Genomic DNA, 21,513 nt, shown 5'->3' on the forward strand with positions numbered 1-21,513 from the left:
ACTCTTTACATCCCACATCTGGCATAGCGACTTACAAATGGAAGATACAATATTTGTTAAATGGGTTTGAAGGTATGCGAGGAAAAGGAAAGGGAGTGTGCTGGAAACAAGTTTAACATACTTTCTGATTTTATCCAGTGCAGGGGTTAATAGTCAGCCGCCTGTTGCTCTGGCTAAGCCATGAGAAAATCACCATGGGAAAAGAATAAAAGCAAAATATAGCAATACAGCATAACCCAAATAAAAGTATTGGGTTGATCAGCTGGGGTTGTCATCCCCTACTAAGCTAAGAAGAAACAGCGTGGACCTTGGAACGCCCGATCAGCGCAAATTCAGAACACTGCTTGGGCACACATTAAGATGTTTCCCCAAGGCATATGTGGGTCTATGACCTCCAGCTAGGTGATAGCCCTTGTACAAGAAAATAACAAAGACAGTTTAAAGTAATCAATAAAGTGGGAGACATGACCAGGGACACAGGAGGCTGACTTCATCATAACACAACAGATACTTTTTGCTTGCCAAGACACTAAATAAAAGTGATGTGGCTCCGAGGAGCAGGGCTCTTGACCCAAGGTATTGAGTCCCCTGGTCCCATCTTTAAAACTTTAATTCTGTCTCTTGTTTCTTTTTCCCAAACTGTGCATTGACCACCTTCGATCCCTACCTGCTGTGCTGGCTGCAGCAAGTGGAGCCCACTGTGGGGCTCTGAAAGTGAAGGATTGCCGTGAGCCAGACTAAAGCTGAACAGTCCTGAAGTGCACGGTCCTGAAGAAGAGTGGGGTGAGGCCTCTGAAAATCCCCCTTTGTGGTAAATAACACTCTCAGGCATTGAAAGCGTGGTTAAATATACGAAATTCAGAAAGCTCAGAACAATACTGGCTGTATTGTTATGGGGCCGGGGTGCGGGGGTGAGGGGGTGGGAAGAAAGGGGAACGACAAAAAATAAATAAATAAATAAATAAGAGAGGGCCGGCTATTGGAACTTTTACAAACCATTGAGAAACATTGCTCATGGTTCCCTTCTCCCAGTACTTTAGATTTAGGAACATGGGAGAAGGTAGGTAGTAAATTAGAGAAACTTCTTTGTGAGGGAGTACCCTTGTCTATATCTATCTGGTCAGTTTTGGACACTGATAAAATCAATTTTTTTTTTTCTTTCTTTTTATTTTTATTTTTTTTATTTTTTTATTTTTTTTGTTTTTTTTTTTTAATTTTATTTTATTTTTAAACTTTACATAATTGTATTAGTTTTGCCAAATATCAAAATGAATCCGCCACAGGCATACATGTGTTCCCCATCCTGAACCCTCCTCCCTCCTCCCTCCCCATACCATCCCTCTGGGTCGTCCCAGTGCACCAGCCCCAAGCATCCAGTATCGCGCATCGAACCTGGACTGGCAACTCGTTTCTTACATGATATTCTACATGTTTCAATGTAAAATCTATTTTAGAACCTCTTCAGAGCCCAGAAAGCTCAGAAGGGAGTGAGGACGAAAGTGAAACCCGGTCAAAGGGAGAACCTGAATATGCAAAGCCTGAGGGTATAGAACAAAAAACTCAGGAGACTCTTAAAGCTACCTTCTGCACCTTTGTTTGGGGAGGACGAATTTCCTTTACCTCCTCTTCCTCCTGCTCCTGTCTTAACAGCTGGAGTGACTCAAGTTTTTCCTTCCTTGTCCTGGACAGCAGTTCTGTCACCCTTCCAGAAAGGTATTTGTCAGACTAGCCAGGAGGGTGACTTGGAGGCTATGACTATGACATTTCCAAGGACAATACATGAACCAGTATCCTAATAATCCTAATGGGGTATATGAGGCTGTACACAAACAGATTCCCTTTAAAATACTAAAGAAACTTAAGCAAGCTGTTCAAAATTATGGAGTAAATTCTCCTTTTACCTTAGAAATAGTGCAGGGACTAGCTGAGGGTTCCCATTTGATTATGGTGGCTCATGATCAAGCCAGACAGATCCCCATCTCTTTGGATCAATTGATAGGCAGTGGAAATTGGGGGAGAACTCAAAATCAAGTGCTTATGAAAGATCAGCTATAGAACAGGTGAGGCGATACTGCATAAGAGCCTGGGAGGAAATAGAGGCTAAAGGACAGGTTTTCTTTAAGAGAAGACCTCACCTGCCCAGACAGACAGTCTCTGCTGGGACAACTTCTTATCAGTCTGTCGACCCTTGTCATCAGAGCCAATTTGAACATTCACTGGTTTCATTTTTAACTATGAAACTATGACTACAAAAACAGAGATGACATTTTTTATACTGAATGGCCATGATATTCTTTAGACTCCAGAGAAAACTGGTTAAAACGAGTCTTTTTAAAATACAAAACCGGTTCTTTTTGCACGTGCAATTAAGAAAAAGCTGGCTTGTTAAAATACTTTTTTGGAGCTCCATTTCTGTCTGAGAAACAAAAACAGGCCAGGGAAAAAACCTAAAGTTAACTCTTATCGTGTCTTTGGGATACACAGCCCACTCTATCTGGGACTCCAGCCATGAACAAATTGGTAGAACTCAAACCAAGAAAAAAGAAGGGGCAAAGAGACATTTTAAATATCAAGCAGAAAAAAAAAGACATTTTAAATATCAAGCAGAAAACTATGAGATCCCTGTCTATATGTCTGTCTAAATTTATGTGTGTCTCAGTGTGTGTCTTTGTCATTGGACAAAATTGCTAAAGTCTAATTGGTCAATGAGCTCTATTTAATTGGCCTAAAGAGAAGTACACAAGCTGGAATCAAGATTGCCAGGAGAAATACCAATAACCTCAGATATGCAGATGACACCACACTTATGGCATAAAGTGAAGAGGAACTAAAAAGCCTCTTGATGAAAGTGAAAGTGGAGAGTGAAAAAGTTGGCTTAAAGCTCAACATTCAGAAAACGAAGATCATGGCATCTGGTCCCATCACTTCATGGGAAATAGATGGGGAAACAGTGGAAACAGTGTCAGACTTTATTTTGGGGGGCTCCAAAATCACTGCAGATGGTGACTGCAGCCATGAAATTAAAAGACGCTTACTCCTTGGAAGGAAAGTTATGACCAACCTAGATAGTATATTAAAAAGCAGAGACATTACTTTGCCAACAAAGGCCCATCTAGTCAAGGCTATGGTTTTTCCAGTGGTCATGTATGGATGTGAGAGTTGGACTGTGAAGAAGGCTGAGCACCAAAGAATTGATGCTTTTGAAGTGTGGTGTTGGAGAAGACTCTTGAGAGTCTCTTGGACTGCAAGGAGATCCAACCAGTCCATTGTGAAGGAGATCAGCCCTGGGATTTCTTTGGAAGGAATGATGCTAAAGCTGAAACTCCAGTACTTTGGCCACCTCATGCGAAGAGTTGACTCATTGGAAAAGACTCTGATGCTGGGAGGGATTGGGGGCAGGAGGAGAAGGGGACGACAGAGGATGAGATGGCTGGATGGCATCATTGACTCGATGGACGTGAGTTTGAGTGAACTCCAGGAGTTGGTGATGGACAGGGAGGCTTGGCGTGCTGCAATTCATGGGGTCGCAAAGAGTCGGACACAACTGAGCGACTGAACTGAATTGAACTGAAAGAGAAGTAAGTGCTTATGAATCAAACAATTCTAAATTCAAAAAAATTAAAATGAATTTCAGGCTTGTGTGAACTGGTAAATATTCATTATTGAGTTGATCAGATCAGATCAGTCGTGTCTGACTCTTTGTGACCCCATGAATTGCAGCACACCAAGCCTCCCTGTCCATCACCAACTCCCGGAGTTCACTCAGACTCACGTCCATCGAGTCGGTGATGCCATCCAGCCATCTCATCCTCTGTCGTCCCCTTCTCCTCCTGCCCCCAATCCCTCCCAGCATCAGAGTCTTTTCCAATAAGTCAACTCTTCACATGACGTGGCCAAAGTACTGGAGTTTCAGCTTTAACATCATTCCTTCCAAAGAAAGACTACAATTTTCATGACTTTTTGTCTGACATATTACTAGCTTCTAATCTTTGTTTTCAGATATTAAAAAAAAAACTCTTCTCCTCAAGTCACTGATGGTTCAAAATAATTTAGTGATTTGTACCTGTGGGTAAAATTAAAATATTTTTCTTTTCTCTCTGTCTCATCCCTCCAGAAATTGGAGACATTCGGGTTCTGAACAGCCTCATCAAGGTACAAAAAAGACTGTCTCCAGACATACACAAAAATCTCAGAGTATACTGGGGAGCCCAAACTCATATAAATGAGGATATTAACAACAGGTTGGTGGATTTAGAAAATGCAGTGCTACTCTTAGGAGAAGAAGCACAAAATCTTAAATTACAAATACATTTAAAGTGTGACTGGAACATTACTACTTTTTGTGTGACCCCCTAGAACTATAACCAATCTGAACACTCCTGGGAAAAGGTTAGACAGCACTTGCAGGGCCATACAGCTGACAACCTTACTCTAGATATTAAAAAGCTACAAGCAAAAATCATTGGCATGCAGCATGTTTCTCTTAGCCCATTACCAGGTACAGATAGACTTCAAGGAATAGCAGAGGGACTTAACTCATTGAGTCCTCTCAAGTGGATCAAAGACATCGGAGGTGACCTCACTAAAACACTAGCTATGTTTTGCTGTTTCACTATAATCTTCTGTTTCGTCCTCAGATGCACACGAAAAACCGTCCGAGAACTAACGAAGAAAGAAGTTGCAAAATCAACATATCTTCTGCTATAAAAACAAAAAGGGGGATATGCAAGGGTTAATAGTCAGCTGCCGGTTGCTCTGGCTAAGCCATGAGAAAATCACCATGGGAAAAGAATAAAAGCAAAATATAGCAATACAGCATAACCCAAATAAAAGTACATCAGGTTGATCTGTTGGGGTTGTCATGCCCTGATAAGCTAAGGAAAAACATAGTGTGGACCTTGGAACGCCGGATCAGCGCAAATTCTGAACACTGCTTTTGCACACACTAAGATGTTTTCCCAAGGCATATGTGGGTCTATGACCTCCAGCTAGGTGATAGCCCTTGTACGAGAAAATAACAAAGATAGTTTAAAGTAATCTTTAAACGTGACCAGGGACACAGGAGGCTGACTTCATCATAACACAACAGATACTTTTTGCTTGCCAAGACACTAAATAAAAGTGATGTGGCTCCGAGGAGCAGGGCTCTTGACCCAAGGTATTGAGTCCCCTGGTCCCATCTTTAAAACTTTAATTCTGTCTCTTGTTTCTTTTCCCAAATTGTGCATTGATCACTTTTGATCCCTACCTGCTTTGCTGGCCGCAGCAATCCAGGACCAACCTCTGTGGTGCTTGTTTTTCTTCCATTTCCAGAGCACATTGTCTCAGACTATGAGGTTGGTTGTTGTGAAATGAGGCTGGCAGGACACTATTTCTGCAACCAGATGTTCTGTTCAGCAATATGAGGTTGTGCTATGAGGCATCTGAAATCTCCAGTTTGGTCCTGGGCTGGAAGGGGAGTAGGGGGCTGAAGTTCAGCCAGAGCTGGACTGGCTAAACTGGGCACCCTAGCTAGCATAGGATCACATCAGCTCTGAGGATCTTCTCAGTGTATTCACTTAGAGGGATGTCTTTACATACTGCACAAAAGAGCTGTTTGTACCAGCAGGACTCCCCTGCAAACTCAGAGGTCCCCTTGGAAACCAGACTACTGACACTTGGATGAACATCAACTAAAATAATGTTAGTTTGCTTACTAAATATTTATTGAGCACCCATTATGTGCTAAACACTGTGCCTGACACTGCAGAGCCAAAAGTGAATAAAGAAATTACAGTTGGGGAAGTTGGGAAGTGATGCAAAAAGCAGGAATGTGGACAGGTATGACAAGTGCCACCTTAGATGTGAGTGCAAGGGTAGTAGAAACATCCAACAGAAGGCTAATGTAAGGCTCAAAGGGTTGGAGGAGGCTTGGACAAGGGACTCACCACCAAGATGAGGCTCGAAGGAGTGATCACAACAGCTAACATTTATTGAGCACATACTGTATGCGTCCATCCAGCCCTGTTCAGAGAACCCTGCATGAAAACCCTCATTTAGTTCTTACAACACCCTATGAGGTAGATAACATTATTCTCTCCATTTTACAGATGAGGAAACAGGCTCACAGTAAATAGTGGAGCTGGATTCAAATCAGAGCAGCTTGGTTCCAGACTAAAGGGGGAGGAAAGAGCCAAATCAGCCTTCAAGGCAGGGGCAAGGGCTGTGCAACAGCATAGAGAGAGGAAAGACGCTCCCCAAGTCCTTTGAGGAACTCAGTGTCTGGGGGTGGGAACAAGAGTTCTGAGATGACACAGCTCCATCTGCAGGTTAGAAGGGAAACCAGAGGCAGGGGACAGTCTGCTGTGGACTGTCAAAAATTAACTGTGTGATTCCTGTCATCTAACCCCTCCTGGCTTCAGTCTCTCCCTTTTGTAAAAGACAGTAATACCAATACATGGGCTGTACCATAGAGAATGGCTATGGGCATCAAATGGGGGAAATGCATGTAAACTTGATAGCAAAATGCAAATTCCTTCCCAAACTTGACATTTCATCAGTATCATTTCCCCAGCAGCTTAAAAGATTTGCAAACCCTAATCAACAGCGTCAGGGCAGTAGCAAGAGACTTTGAAGTAGAGCAACAGGATGGGGAAATAGACCCTCATCCTGTGTCCATCACTTGCATCCAAATTCACCACTTACTGTGTGATGCCAAGGCAAGCTACTCTCTCACCATCTCACTCCATCATCTGGGCAATGGGGATGATGATAGCATTCACCTCATAAGTCACTGGGAGGAATAAATAACACTTGTAATATGCTTAGGACAGCTCCCAGCACAGAGGAAAGACAAAACGTTAACGGCTATCATTTTTAACATTATTAAGAACTCTATTGACTACTCACCCCATTCTTCCACGTTCTATGTGATAAAAACACATGCAGATATTAGAAACCAGAGCTGATGAAGGTTTGCAATCCAACACATGTGCACTGCTTTGGACATTCTTCCTGGCTCTCACAGGCAAGCAGCTGGCTCTCCATGGTCTCTGTCCTGGAAGAAAATGCCCCAAAGCAGTAAAACACAGAGATCAAACACCATTTGTGCAAACCAGGCTGCTCTCATCATTTTTAGACAATCTAAACATCTACTTGTATATCTATTCCTCATTAGATGGTGAAATTCTCAAAGGTGTCCTGGTGTCTAGCCTGGTACCGGCATGTAGTATACAGTTGATATACGCATGTGAATTCATCTGAATTTGAGCTTTAAAGCTCAGTATATAGAGAGTATAACATTTTTTGAAACTTCAGTCTAATAATATCTCCAGGATTTTGCAATTGAAATATATTAAATGGGCAAAAGATACTATAGTTCTAAATGTGGCAGTGTTCCCTTGTAATAGTCAGTATTGATAATTATACATCATATGTTCATGTAATGTTATACAAAGAACAAAATCAGCCAATAAAACTACATACGCTAACAAGGATGAATTTCACAAACATGATACTGAATGAGAAGCCACACAAAAACAAATGCATACTGTATAATTCCCATCATATGACATTTCAGTTCAGTTCCGTTCACTCGCTCAGTTGTGTCCGACTCTTTGAGACCCCATGAATCTCAGCATGCCAGGCCTTCCTGTCCATCACCAACTCCTGGAGTTCGCTCAGACTCAAGTCCATCGAGTCAGTGATGCCATCCCGCCATCTCATCCTCTGTCGTCCCCTTCTCCTCCTGCCCCCAATCCCTCCCAGCATCAGAGTCTTTCCCAATGAGTCAACTCTTCGCATGAGGTGGCCAAAGTACTGGAGTTTCAGCTTTAGCATCATTCCTTCCAAAGAAATCCCAGGGCTGATCTCCTTCACAATGGACTGGTTGGATCTCCTTGCAGTCCAAGAGACTCTCAAGAGTCTTCTCCAACACCACAGTTCAAAAGCATCAATTCTTTGGCGCTCAGCTTTCTTCACAGTCCAACTCTCACATCCATACATGACCACTGGAAAAACCATAGCCTTGACTAGATGGGCCTTTGTTGGCAAAGTAATGTCTCTGCTTTTGAATATGCTATCTAGGTTGGTCATAACTTTCCTTCCAAGGAGTAAGTATCTTTTAATTTCATGGCTGCAGTCACCATCTGCAGTGATTTTGGAGCCCAGAAAAATAAAGTCTGACACTGTTTCCACTGTTTCCCCATCTATTTCCCATGAAGTGATGGGACCAGATGCCATGATCTTCGTTTTCTGAATGTTGAACTTTAAGCCAACTTTTTCACTCTCCTCTTTCACTTTCATCAAGAGATTTAGTTCCTTTTCACTTTCTGCCATAAGGGTGTTGTCATCTGCATATCTGAGGTTATTGATATTTCTTCCAGCAATCTTGATTCCAGCTTGTGCTTCTTCCAGCCCAGTGTTTCTCATGATGTACTCTGCATATAAGTTAAATAAGCAGGGTAACAATATACAGCCTTGACGTACTCCTTTTCCTATTTGGAACCAGTCTGTTGTTCCATGTCCAAGTGAAGTTTAAAAACAAGCAAAACTAATGTATAGCTTTAAAAGTCTGGGTTTTGATTATCTTTGGAAGGGGTGTAGTGATGGGGAGGAGGCACAAGAGAAACTTTTGAAGAACTGGTTACATTTCTTTCTTTTTAAAAATAAATGTGCTTTTTAATTTTGTCAAGTACATTTTTCTTTTTCCTTTTATTATTTATTTATTTTGGCTGTGCCTCATGGCATGTGGGATCTTAGTTCCCTGACCAGAAATAAAATCCATACCCTCTGAAGTGGAAGCACAGAGTCTTAGCCATTAAACCATAAGGGAAGTCTCACATTTCTTGACCTGAGTATTATCTTCATGGGCACATTAAATTTGTGATCATTCTTTGAGCTATACACTTATGATTTGTGCATTTTTTCCTGTATGATAGTTATACTTCAATAAAATATGACTTTACAAGAATAATTATGGCACATGATAACTAATCACATTAAAAAAATCATCTCCGCAAGTAAGAACACGGCATTCAAAAAGTAGCTATGCTAATCAACCAATAAGAAAGGACAGTGAAAGGAAAAACATGATGGATTTCAGAAGGTGTATAGACTTGGTTGATATATTGGCTGAAGATTCAAGGGGTTGTTAACTACATATCTGCATGGGAATAAAATCCAAAGTGGTCTTGCAGTTTGGTAAGACTATCTCAATTTCTAAGCTTTCAGTATAACTATTACCAACTGGACCTCCATTTTATTAGCTCAAAACTCTGAGGATAGAGGACTTCAACTTCAGCTTGTAATGCACTAACTGATACTACCCCCTGCCATAAATAAAATACTGATAAATACAGACTAATATTTAAAACATCTACTTTTAGATACTGAACAACAAGCTCCTCAAGACTGTAATCTCTGAAGGAGGGAAGCAAATGAGGTAAATCCTGCAAATGCTCCAGCTTTAAAGGCATTTAGATCCTGGCATAGAGGAGGAGAATCCAAAACAGAAACAGACTTACAGATGTAGAAAACAAACTTAAGGCTACCCAAGGGGAAAGGGGAGTGGGAGGAGATACATTATGAGATTAACCGATACAAAATGCTACGCACATAAGATATAAGTAACAAGGATTTACTGTATAGCACAGGGCACTGTATTCAATAACTTATAATGGAAAATAATCTGAATACACACACACACACATGTATATATATAACTGGATCACTTTGCTGTACACCTAAATCTAACACAATATTATAAATCAGTTCAGTTCAGTTCAGTCGCTCAGTCGTGTCCGACTCTTTGGGACCCCATGAACTGCAGAACGCCAGGCCTCCCTGTCCATCACCAACTCCCAGAGTTTACCCAAACTCATGTCCACTGAGTTGGTAATGCCATCTAACCATCTCATCCTCTGTCATCCCCGTCTCCTCCTGCCTTCAATCTTTCCCAACATCAGGGTCTTTTCAAATGAGTCAGCTCTTCACATCAGGTGGCCAAAATATTGGAATTTCAACTTCAACATCAGTCCTTCCAATGAATACCCAGGACTGATTTCCTTTAGGATGGACTGGTTGGATCTTCTTGCAGTCCAAGGGACTCCCAAGAGTCTTCTCCAACACCACAGTTCAAAAGCATCAATTCTTTGGTGCTCAGCTTTCTTTATAGCCCAATTCTCACATCCATACATGACTACTGGAAAAACCATAGTCTATACTTCAATTTAAACAATCAATAGAGAATCAGTGATTTGTGAAACAAAATGAAGCAGTCTAACATTTGTATAAATGTATTAGGGAGGTAGTGTAGTAGTAGGGAGGAGGGACTGAGAAAATATTTGAAAAAATAATGGTTGCTAATTTTTCTATATTGACAGAACTATCAACTTAAAGATCCAAGAAGCTCAATGATCCTCAAGCAGGATAAACACAGAGAAAACTATAAATTACACAAATGAATACTGATGAAAATCAATAATAAAAAGTTGACAGGAAAAACAAGGGCACAGAGATAAGAAAATTACTGATGTCTCATCAAAGAAAATACAAGCCATAAGAAAATAGAATAAGACCTTTAAAGGGTGAAAAGAAGAAAAAGCAGCCAACATATAATTATATATTTAACAAAAATATCCCTCAAAAGACATGTTTCAGACAAAGAATAAGAGACTTAGTTGCCAGCAGATATGTTGCTCACTTTTTAAAAATTGAAGTATAGTTGATTTACAATATCATATTAATTTCAGGTGTACAATAGAGTGATTCAAAATATTATAGATTATATCCATTTAAGGTTATTATAAAATATTGGTTATATTTCTGTGCTATAAATATATATTCTGTGCTGTAGCTTACTTATTTTACACATAGTAGTTTATATTGGAGAAAGGAATGGCAACCCACTCCAGTATTCCGCCTGGAGAATTCCATGGACAGAGGAGACCAGCAGGCTACAGTCCATGGGGTCAGAAAGAGTCGGACACCACTGAGCGACTAACACTACACTATGCTAGCAGTTTGTATCTCGTAATCATCTACCTCTGTCTTGCCCCTCCCCTTTCCCTCTCCCCACTGGTAACCACTAGTTCTTTATATCTGTGAGTCTGTTCCTGTTTTGTTATATTCATTCATTTGCTTTATTTTTAAAATTACACATATAAGTGATATCATACAGTATTTATGCTTCTCTGCTTGACTTATTTTACTAAGCAACAGAGAATGAGATCGTTGGATGGCATCATCGACTCAGTGGTCATGGTTTGAACAAACTCCTGGGGGTAAGTGAAGGACAGGAAAGCCTGGCGTGCTGTAGTCCATGGGGTCGCAAAGAGTCAGACACAACTGAGTGACTGATCAACAAGATTCATAAAGTCTGATTCAATCAATCCACTATTATGTCAGTCATTTCCAATACCCTTCATGTCCATCTATGTTGTTGCAAATGGCAAAATTTCATTTTTTTAAAGGCTGAGTATCATACCTGTCTTTCTATATATATGGAGGGGTATATATAGCTAGATAGATAGATAGATAGATAGGATTACTATATATATATCAGAATACAATGAACACTGGGGTGTATATATATATATATATATATATATATCTCTCTTCAACTTAGTATTTTCATTTTCTTTTGCTAGATACCCAGGAATGGAATTGTTAGATTGTACAGTAGCTCTGTTTTTAGTTTTTTCGGGAACTTCCATACTGTTTTCCATAGTGGAGGCACCAATTGACATTCCTACCAACAGTGTACAAGGGTTCCTTTTTCTAAACATATTGCAAACATTTGTTATTTGTGTTCTTTTTGATGACAGCCATTCCGACAGGTGTGAGGTGATACTCCATTGTGGTTCTGATTTACATTTTTCATGATTAGCTATGCTGCACATCTTTTCATGTGCCTGTTGGCCATCTCTATATCTTCTTTGGAGAAATGCCTATTCAGATGTTCACTCCATTTTTTAAATTGGGTTGCATTTTTTTGTTTTTGTTTTTTTCTTTTTTTTGAGTTGTATGAGTTGGTTTTGTATTTTGGATATTAACCTCTTCCTGGTCACATCATTTGCAAATATTTTCTCCCATTCAGTAGGGTGTTTTTATTTCATGTTTTGATGATGGTTTCCTTTGCTGTGCAAAAGATTTAAGTTTAACTAGGTTCCATATTTTTGCTTTCATTTATTTTGCCTTAGGAGACAGATTCAAAGATATAGTGCTATTATTTATGTCAAAGAGGGTGGGCTTATCATATATGATCTCTATTATGCTGAAGTATGTTTCCTGTATACCCACTTCATTGATTCAACATCATATACGGATGTCGAATTTTGTCAAAAGATTTTTTTGTGTATTTATTAACATGATCATATGATTTTTATTTTTCAATTTGTTAACAGGGTAGATATTGACCTATCCTGGCATACTGACCTATTCAGGAATCTTTGGGATAAATTCCACTTGATTACGGTGAATAATCCTTTTAATGTATTTTTGAATTCCATTTGCTAATATTTTGTTGAGGATTTTTGCATCTATGTTCATCAGTAACACTGACTTGTAGTTTTCTTTTTTGGTTATATATTTGTCTGGTTTGGTGTCATGTTTTGGTTTTTAGTTTTATTGACATTTTTTATTGCTTTTTAATCTCTATTTCATTTATTTCTGCTGTGGTCTTTATGAATTATTTCCTTCTACTAACTGAATTTTGTTTGTTTTCTTTTTCTAGTTCCTTTAGGTATAAAGTTAGGTTGTTTAAGAATTTTCTTTTTCCTGAGGTAGGCTTGTATTACTACAAACTTCCCTCTTAAAACATCCCACAGATTTTGGATTGTTATCTTTTCATTTTCTCCAAGTATTTTAAAATTTCATCTGTAATTTCTTCAGTGATCCATTAGTTATTTAGTAGTATATTGTTTGGCCTCCACATATTTGTGGTTTTTGCAGTTTTATTCTTGCTACCATCAGCACCAGTGTCCAAGTGGTAGAATGGGTTCTCAAGAATTGCTGACACCAGTGTCTGTGTCCCCAGGGGGAGCTCCAGCTGCCTCCTGCCTCTCTGGGAGACTCTCCAAGATCAACAGGTGGGTCTCACCCAGCTCCTTTCAAATTACTACTTCTGTCTAAGATATTGGAGCATGTGAGATTTTGTGTGCCCCCTTTAAGAGTGGAGTCTACGTCCCACAGCACTCTGAGTCTCCCAAAAGTGAGCCTAGCTGGTCTTCAAAGCCAAACCTTCTAAGGGCTTTTCCTCCCAGTATAAGACCCCTGGGCTGAGGAACCTAATATGGGGTTCAGACCCCTTGATCCTTGAGGAGACCCTAAGTAGCTGTAATTATCCTCCCCTTTGTGGGTGACCACCAGAAGGACCCCATGCCCGAAGGGCGGCGGCCAACAGGAGTTACCCCACGTCCGAGGTCAGGGGCAGCGGCCGAGAGTGCCAGGCTGGGACGGCGCAGGAACGGCCGAGAAAAGCTACCTGGCGTCTGAGGTCAGGGGGGGCGGCCAAGAGGAGCTACCCTGCGTCCAAGGTCAGGGGCGGCGACTAGAGGAGTTACCCCGCATTGGAGGTCAGGGGCGGCGGCCGGGAGAGGCTACCCCATGCCCGAGGTCAGGGGCGGCGGCCGGGAGGAGCTACCCCATGCCCGAGGTCAGGGGCCGCAGCTCGGAGGACCAACCCCACGCCTGAGGCCAGGGGCGGCGGCCGGGAGGACCAACCCCACGTCCAAGGAGCCGTGGCTGCGCGGGCGCAGGAGGGCCTAGAGGAGCTATCCCACGTTGAAGGTCAGGAAGGGCGGCGGTGAGGAGATACCCTTTATCCAAGGTAAGGAGCAGCGGCTGCGCTTTGCTGGAGCAGCCGTGAAGAGATACCCCACGTCCAAGGTAAGAGAAACCCAAGTAAGATGGTAGGTGTTGCAAGAGGGCATCAGAGGGCAGACACACTGAAACCATACTCACAGAAAACTAGTCAATCTAATTACATTAGGACCACAGCCTTGTCTAACTCAATGAAACTAAGCCATGCCCATGGGGCAACCCAAGATGGGCAGGTCATGGTGGAGAGGTCTGACAGAATGTGGTCCACTGGATAAGGGAATGGCAAACCACTTCAGTATTCTTACCTTGAGAACCTCATGAACAGTATGAAAAGGCAAAATGATAGGATGCTGAAAGAGGAACTCCCCAGGACAGTAGGTGCCCAATATCCTACTGGAGATCAGCGGAGAAATAACTCCAGAAAGAATGAAGGGATGGAGCCAAAGCAAAAAGAATACCCAGCTGTGGATGTGACTGGTGATAGAAGCAAGGTCCGACGCTGTAAAGAGCAATATTGCATCAGATTAGATCAGATCAGATCAGTCGCTCAGTCATGTCCGACTCTTTGCGACCCCATGAATCGCAGCACGCCAGGCCTCCCTGTCCATCACCAACTCCCGGAGTTCACTCAGACTCACATCCATCGAGTCAGTGATGCCATCCAGCCGTCTCACCCTCTGTCATCCCCTTCTCCTCCTGCCCCCAATCCCTCCCAGCATCAGAGTCTTTTCCAATGAGTCAACTCTTCGCATGAGGTGGCCAAAGTACTGGAGTTTCAGCTTTAGCATCATTCCTTCCAAGGAAATCCCAGGGCTGATCTCCTTCACAATGGACTGGTTGGATCTCCTTGCAGTCCAAGAGACTCTCAAGAGTCTTCTCCAACACCACAGTTCAAAAGCATCAATTCTTTGGCACTCAGCCTTCTTCACAGCCCAACTCTCACATCCATACATGACCACAGGAAAAACCAAAGTCTTGACTAGACGAACCTTTGTTGGCAAAGTAATGTCTCTGCTTTTGAATATGCTATCTAGGTTGGTCATAACTTTCCTTCCAAGGAGTAAGCGTCTTTTAATTTCATGGCTGCAGTCACCATCTGCAATGATCTTGGAAACCAGAAAAATAAAGTCTGACACTGTTTCCACTGTTTCCCCATCTATTTCCCATGAAGTGATGGGACCAGATGCCATGATCTTCGTTTTCTGAATGTTGAGCTTTAAGCCAACTTTTTCACTCTCCACTTTCACTTTCATCAAGAGGCTTTTTAGTTCCTCTTCACTTTCTGCCATAAGGGTGTTGTCATCTGCATATCTGAGGTTATTGATATTTCTCCCTGCGACCTTGATTCTAGCTCGTGTTTCTTCCAGCCCAGCATTTCTCATGATGTACTCTGCATAGAAGTTAAATGAGCAGGGTGACAATATACAGCCTTAACGAACTCCTTGTCCTATTTGGAACCAGTCTGTTGTTCCATGTCCAGTTCTAACTGTTGCTTCCTGACCTGCATACAAATTTCTTAAGAGGCAGATCAGCTGGTCTGGTATTCCCATCTCTTTCAGAATTTTCCAGTTTCTTGTGATCCACACAGTCAAAGGCTTTGGCATAGTCAGTAAAGCAGAAATAGACGCTTTTCTGGAACTGTCTTGCTTTTTCCATGATCCAGCGGATGTTGGCAATTTGATCTCTGGTTCCTCTGCCTTTTCTAAAACCAGCTTGAACATCAGGAAGTTCACGGTTCACATATTGCTGAAGCCTGGCTTGGAGAATTTTGAGCATTACTTTACTAGCGTGTGAGATGAGTGCAATTGTGCGGTAGTTTGAGCATTCTTTGGCATTGGCTTTCTTTGGGATTGGAATGAAATCTGACCTTTTCCAGTCCTGTGGCCACTGCTGAGTCTTCCAAATTTGCTGGCATATTCAGTGCCGCACTTTCACAGCATCATCTTTCAGGATTTGGAATAGCTGCATAGGAACCTGGAATATCAGGTCCATGAATCAAGGCAAATTGGAAGTGGTCAAACAAGACATGGCAAGAGTGAACATTGACATTCTAGGAATCAGCGAACTAAAATGGACTGGAATGGGTGAATGTAACTCAGATGACCATTATATCTACTACTGCGGGCAGGAATCCCTCAGAAGAAATGGAGTAGCCATCATGGTCAACAAAAGAGTCCGAAATGCAGTACTTGGATGCAATCTCAAAAATGACAGAATGATCTCTGTTTGTTTCCAAGGCAAACCATTCAATATCACAGTAATCCAAGTCTATGCCCCAACCAGTAACGCTGAAGAAGCTGAAGTTGAACGGTTCTATGAAGACCTACAAGACCTTTTAGAACTAACACCCCCAAAAGATGTCCTTTTCATTATAGGGGACTGGAATGCAAAAGTAGGAAGTCAAGAAACACCTGGAGTAACAGGCAAATTTGGCCTTGGAGTACGGAATGAAGTAGGGCAAAGACTAATAGAGTTTTGCCAAGAAAATGCACTGGTCATAGCAAACACCCTCTTCCAACAACACAAGAGAAGACTCTACACATGGACATCACCAGATGGTCAACACCGAAATCAGATTGATTATATTCTTTTCAGCCAAAGATGGAGAAGCTCTATACAGTCAGCAAAAGCAAGACCGGGAGCTGACTGTGGCTCAGATCATGAACTCCTTATTGCCAAATTCAGACTTAAATTGAAGAAAGTAGGGAAAACCACCAGACCATTCAGGTATGACCTAATACCATTCAGGTATGATTATACAGTGGAAGTGAGAAATAGATTTAAGGGCCTAGATCTGATAGATAGAGAGCCTGATGAACTATGGAATGAGGTTCGTGACATTGTACAGGAGACAGGGATCAAGACCATCCCCAAGAAAAAGAAATGCAAAAAAGCAAAATGGCTGTCTGGGGAGGCTTTACAAATAGCTGTGAAAAGAAGAGAAGGGAAAAGCAAAGGAGAAAAGGAAAGATATAAACATCTGAATGCAGAGTTCCAAAGAATAGGAAGAAGAGATAAGAAAGCCTTCTTCAGCGATCAATGCAAAGAAATATAGGAAAACAACAGAATGGGAAAGACTAGAGATATCTTCAAGAAAATTAGAGATACCAAGGGAACATTTCATGCAAAGATGGGCTCAATAAAGGACAGAAATGGTATGGACCTAACAGAAGCAGAAGATATTAAGAAGAGATGGCAAGAATACACAGAAGAACTGTACAAAAAAGATCTTCACGACCCAGATAATCACAATGGTGTGATCACTGACCTAGAGCTGGACATCCTGGAATGTGAAGTCAATTGGGCCTTAGAAAGCATCACTACAAACAAAGCTAGTGGAGGTGATGGAATTCCAGTTGAGCTATTTCAAATCCTGAAAGACTATGCTGTGAAAGTGCTGCACTCAATATGCCAGCAAATTTGGAAAACTCAGCAGTGGCCACAGGACTGGAAAAGGTCAGATTTCATTCCAATCCCAAAGAAAGCCAATGCCAAAGAATGCTCAAACTACCGCACAATTGCACTCATCTCACACGCTAGTAAAGTAATGCTCAAAATTCTCCAAGCCAGGCTTCAGCAATATGTGAACCGTGAACTTCCTGATGTTCAAGCTGGTTTTAGAAAAGGCAGAGGAACCAGAGATCAAATTGCCAACATCCGCTGGATCATGGAAAAAGCAAGAGAGTTCCAGAAAAGCATCTATTTCTGCTTTATTGACTATGCCAAAGCCTTTGACTGTGTGGATCACAAGAAACTGTGGAAAATTCTGAAAGAGATGGGAATACCAGACCAGCTGATCTGCCTCTTAAGAAATTTGTATGCAGGTCAGGAAGCAACAGTTAGAACTGGACATGGAACAACAGACTGGTTCCAAATAGGACAAGGAGTTCGTTAAGGCTGTATATTGTCACCCTGCTCATTTAACTTCTATGCAGAGTACATCATGAGAAACGCTGGGCTGGAAGAAACACAAGCTGGAATCAAGATTGCCGGGAGAAATATCAATAACCTCAGATATGCAGATGACACCACCCTTATGGCAGAAAGTGAAGAGGAACTAAAAAGCCTCTTGATGAAAGTGAAAGTGGAGAGTGAAAAAGTTGGCTTAAAGCTCAACATTCAGAAAACGAAGATCATGGCATCTGATCCCATCACTTCATGGGAAATAGATGGGGAAACAGTGGAAATAGTGTCAGATTTTTTTTTTTTGGACTCCAAGATCATTGCAGATGGTGACTGCAGCCATGAAATTAAAAGATGCTTACTCCTTGGAAGGAAAATTATGACCAACCTAGATAGCATATTCAAAAGCAGAGACATTACTTTGCCAACAAAGGTTCGTCTAGTCAAGACTTTGGTTTTTCCTGTGGTCATGTGTGGATGTGAGAGTTGGGCTGTGAAGAAGGCTGAGTGCCAAAGAATTGATGCTTTTGAACTGTGGTGTTGGAGAAGACTCTTGAGAGTCCCTCGGACTGCAAGGAGATCCAACCAGTCCATTGTGAAGGAGATCAGCCCTGGGATTTCCTTGGAAGGAATGATGCTAAAGCTGAAACTCCAGTACTTTGGCCACCTCATGTGAAGAGTTGACTCATTGGAAAAGACTCTGATGCTGGGAGGGATTGGGGGCAGGAGGAGAAGGGGACGACAGAGGATGAGATGGCTGGATGGCATCACTGACTCGATGGATGTGAGTCTGAGTGAATTCCGGGAGTTGGTGATGGACAGGGAGGCCTGGCGTGCTGCAATTCATGGGGTCGCAAAGAGTCGGACACGACTAAGCGACTGAACTGAACTGAACCTGGGTTATGGGTCTTATGACTATATGATGACTTTGCCCCTCCTATCAGTTTATTGTGGTTCCTTCCTTATATCTTTTGTTGTCGTTCAGTTGTTCAGTCCCTAAGTCATGTCCAATTCTTTGCAACCCCATGGACTGCAGCATGCGAGGCTTCCCTGTTCTTCACTATCTCCCAGAGTTTGTTCAAACTCATGTCCATTGAGTTGGTCGTGCCATCCAACCATTTCATCCTCTTTCTCCCCCTTCTTCTCTTGCCCTCAATCTTTCCCAGCATCAGGGTCTTTTCCAATGGGTCAGCTCTTCACATCAGGTGGCCAAAGTATTGGAGCTTCAGGTTCAGTATCAGTTCTTCCAATGAATACTCAGGGTTGATTTTCTTTAGGATTGACTGGTTTGATCTCCTTGCTGTCCAAGTGACTCTCAAGAGTCTTCTCCAACACCACAGTTCAAAAGCATGAATTCTTCAGCATTCCGCCTTCTTTTATGGGCCAACTCTCACATCCATACATGACTACTGGGAAAACCATAGCTTTGACTAGATGGACCTCTGTGGACAAAATGATATCTCTGCTTTTTAATATGCTGTTTAGGTTTGTCATAGCTTTTTTCCCAAAGAGCAAGCGTCTTTTAATTTCATGGCTGCCGTCACCATCTGCAGTGATTTTGGAGCCCAAGAAAAGAAAATCTGTCTCTATTTCCACTTTTCCCCCATCTATTTGCCATGAAGTGCTGTGATCAGATGCCATGATCTTCTTTTTTTGAACGTTGAGTTTTAAGTCAGCTTTTTTACTCTCCCCTTTCACCTTCAACAAGAGGCTCTTTAGTTCCTCTTTGTTTTCTGCCATTAAAGTGGTATCATCTCCCTATCTGAGGTTGTTGATATTTCTCCCAGCAATCTTGATTACAGCTTGTGAGTCATTCAGCCCAGCATTTCACATGATACTCTGCATATAAGTTAAATAAGCAGGGTGACAATACCTGCTGTATTGTCAGCGATGTACTCTTTTTCCAATTTTGAACAAGTCACTTGTTTCATGTCTAGTTCAGTTGCTTCTTGTCCTGCATACAGGTTTCTGAGGAGACAGGTAAGGTGGTCTGGTATTCCTATCTCTTTAAGAATTTTCCAGTTTATTGTGATCCACGCAGTCAAAGGCTTTAGTGAAGTCAATGAAGCAGAAGCATATATTTTTTGAAACTCCCTTCCATGATCCAACAGATGTTGGCAATTTGATCTCTGGTTCCTCTGCCTTTTCCAAACCCAGTTTTATACATCTGAAAGTTCTTGGTTCACGTACTGCTGAAGCCTAGCTTGAAGGATTTTGAGCATAATCTTGCTAGCATGTGAAATGAGTGCAACTGTATGGTAATTTGAACATTCTTTAGCATTGCCTTTCTTTGAGATTGGACTGAAAACTGACTGGCCTTTTCCAGTCCTGTGGCCACTTCAGAATTTTCCAAATTTGCTGACATATTGAGTGCAGCAATTTAACAGCATCATCTTTTAGGATTTGCAATAGCTCAGCTGGAATTCCATCTCCTCCACTTGCTTTGTTTGTAGTAATGCTACCTAAGTCCCAGTTGACTTCACACTCCAGGATGTCCGGCTCTAGGTAAGAGACAACACCATTTGGGTTTTCCAGGTCATTAAGACCTTTTTTGTACAGTTCTGTGTATTCTTGTCACCTCTTCTTACTCTCTTCTGCATCTGTTGGGTCTTTGTGGTTTCTGTTCTTTTTCATGCCCATCTTTGCATGAAAAATTTCCCTCGGTATCTTTAATTTTCTTGAAGAGATCTTTAGTCTTTCCCATTCTATTGCTTTCCTCCATTTCTTTTCACTGTTCACTTAAGAAGGATTTCTTATCTCTCCTTGCTATTCACTGGAACTCTGCATTCATGTGGGTATATCTTTCTTTGTATCTTTAGTTGTAGAAAATCTTTTTCTATTAGATTCCAGTCTTTCTCATCAACAGTTGCTTGTAAGTGGTTGTAATTTTGGTGTGCCCACAAGAGGAGGTGAGTTCTGGATATTTCTACTCCATTATCTTATTCCCAGAATCTTCTCCAGAAGAAATGTTTTTTAAAAGTTCCTCAGGCTAAAGGAAAATGATACCATAAAGAAACTAAGATCTTCACAAAGGCAAGAAGGGTGTCAGAAATGGTAAATATTTGAGTATATATAAAAGATCTTTTCCTCCTTTTATTATCTTTAAAAGATAATTGACTGTCACCCACAAAATAATAATAAATGTATCCCAATATGAAGAATGGAGAAGGCAATGGCACCCCACTCCAGTACTCTTGCCTGGAAAATCCCATGGATGGCGGAGCCTGGTAGGCTGCAGTCCATGGGGTCGCTAAGAGCCAGACACGACTGAGCAACTTCACTTTCACTTTATATGAAGAAACTTATGACCATCTATTTTTCCCTCCCCAACTCTTTTAAATATCTGTCATAGATTTTATTTCTACATTATAAATGTGGATATTCATGAACATGTGCATGCACACACATACACTTATGCATACATAACTTGCAGAATAAAGGAACAAGGTGAATACACCTTGGCAGAACTAGACTAGCCTTAAAGCATTTGTTTTTCTAGGTCAGTAATGGTTAAGTGGACTTGAGTGTTAGAGAGTCAAGGCTGAGTCTAACTCCACCAGTCATAACTATAGAACTCTGAGCAAGAAACGTAACTAGCCAAAACCTAAGTTTACTTATCTGTGAAAGGTGGGTATTGCCTCTTGAGTAGCGTGGGTCTGGATTAACTAAATTACCATATATAAATTGTTAGCATATTGCCTGCCTGGCAAGAGCAAAGACTTGACAAAGGGCAGCCATTATTATCCTAAAGTCAAACATATCTCCACCGTGCCAGATGCCAACTTGGTCAGAGAGCAGTTGATCGAAAAG

This window comes from Bos grunniens, chromosome 26, assembly GCF_055505025.1.
Source record: "Bos grunniens cultivar Pamir isolate PY7600 chromosome 26, Bosgru_T2T1.0, whole genome shotgun sequence".
Lineage (NCBI taxonomy): Eukaryota > Metazoa > Chordata > Mammalia > Artiodactyla > Bovidae > Bos > Bos grunniens.